The sequence below is a fragment of the Pteropus alecto genome, unplaced genomic scaffold (genome assembly GCF_000325575.1).
Source record: "Pteropus alecto unplaced genomic scaffold, ASM32557v1 scaffold17, whole genome shotgun sequence".
In the NCBI taxonomy this organism is placed as follows: Eukaryota; Metazoa; Chordata; class Mammalia; order Chiroptera; family Pteropodidae; genus Pteropus; species Pteropus alecto.
The window spans coordinates 2,539,308-2,540,934 of record NW_006440645.1 but is presented as its reverse complement, the minus strand read 5'-3'; positions in this window follow the sequence as shown (position 1 = coordinate 2,540,934).

The window sequence follows — 1,627 nt, the reverse complement described above, 5'->3', positions numbered from 1 at the left end:
GCTTCGGATCTGCATGGAGGGGAACGGAGGCAACGGTTAGGGCCGTGTGACAGGAAAACCAGGCCATCCGATCCCTGAGAAACTTGAGGTGGGGCGCGAATCGATCCGCAAACTCTAAAATCAGCCCTGATTTTATATTCACCTGTGAACCCGAAAGACCCTGACCTTCAACACTTTTCAGCCCCTGACGCGCACAGTGTCATGACGAACCACATACCGCGACGTCAACGTTTAATTCACAGCATTGTAAGTAAACGGGACAGGAAAGGAAATCTATGGCGAAGGAACAGTATGAGACACGCAGGACGGACAATGGGAGAAGACGTGCGTTTAAACTGAGTATACACTAAACACGATTACGTCCCATTGTGAAGTTCGACCCGTCACAAAGTGACTTCTCACTTTACCGCACGCTTCGAAAGCCTCTCCCATGGCCAAGGTGGGTGGGGCACTGACTGAGGAGGGGACGCAGGGCCGGCACTCGGTGACAGAGAGCCGCCCGGCTCCATGGACCCAAGAAGGTCACCCCGGCATTACGGGGGCTCAGGCAGCCAGGGCGTGGAGCAAGAGGCCAAGGAGAGAAATGCTGGTTTGAAATCGGCTAGTCAAACCTGGCACTAAGCAAACTGTAGCAAAAAAAGAGAGAGAGAAAAGAATTATTTTGCAAAAAATAAAAATAGCCCTGCTCTCAGGATGCCTCACATTCGAGCACAGAATGACGTGGCAGCTCCAGGCCTGGGCGGCGGGCCGTGGGGAGGGCACAGTGACCGCCAGCAGCTCCACAGTGCGGAGCAGCTGGGGCTTCACCCCTGTCCCATTACGGTTGGTGTGGGGCTGGTCATTCTCACTCTAGTCTCCCTCTGCTCTCCAGGTCCATTGTCTTGTTCTGGAAGGCTCCATCCTTGTTGTCATAAATTATAACCTATAGAAGCCGTTCCCCTTTACTGGTATATCAATTTCACACTTTTCATTTTAGAACATACTTATTGCAAAAATTAAATTAATTCGATATTTCCAAAGCTATAAGGAAGCAGCAAAAGCAATGAGAGTATTCACCCAGTTCCGAAAAATGCTTAAACTGTCAGATATATTTGTTTCGTTTGTCTTGCATGAAATTATTAAAGAATCATGACAGAGTTGTTGGTAAGTTGAGGATAAAACAATATCCAACAATGAACATTTAAGTTAGGGTTAGAGTTTTTCACATGTCTTTCATTTAAATTTATTTAATTTTTTTTTTAATATAAAATAAGATTAGGTGGATAATGAAGCTTAGTTTTAAAGCATAGATCCATTCACCCAATGGGGTTGGCTGCTGGAATACGACAGGAAATTCAGCGTCTGGAGGACCAAAGAGGTTTTGTGTCGATGAAACAGATGTGTGGTTATACTCTGTACCCCCAAAGCTCAGCCTTGCTGGGGGTGGGAGGTCCCTTTATCAGCAAAAGGTCGTGTGAGTGCTAAGCAGCCCCATGGGTTGGCAGAGCAAGATGAAGACGTGGTCCTGGGAAAATAAAAGTAATCCCCAGCAACCGAGCTATCGCCCATGGGCGCTGCGTGACGGGAGGTGCGGTTCATCCCTGCGCCCGCGAGGGGGCGCGAGCGGCGGCCTGTGGCGCCCGGTGCG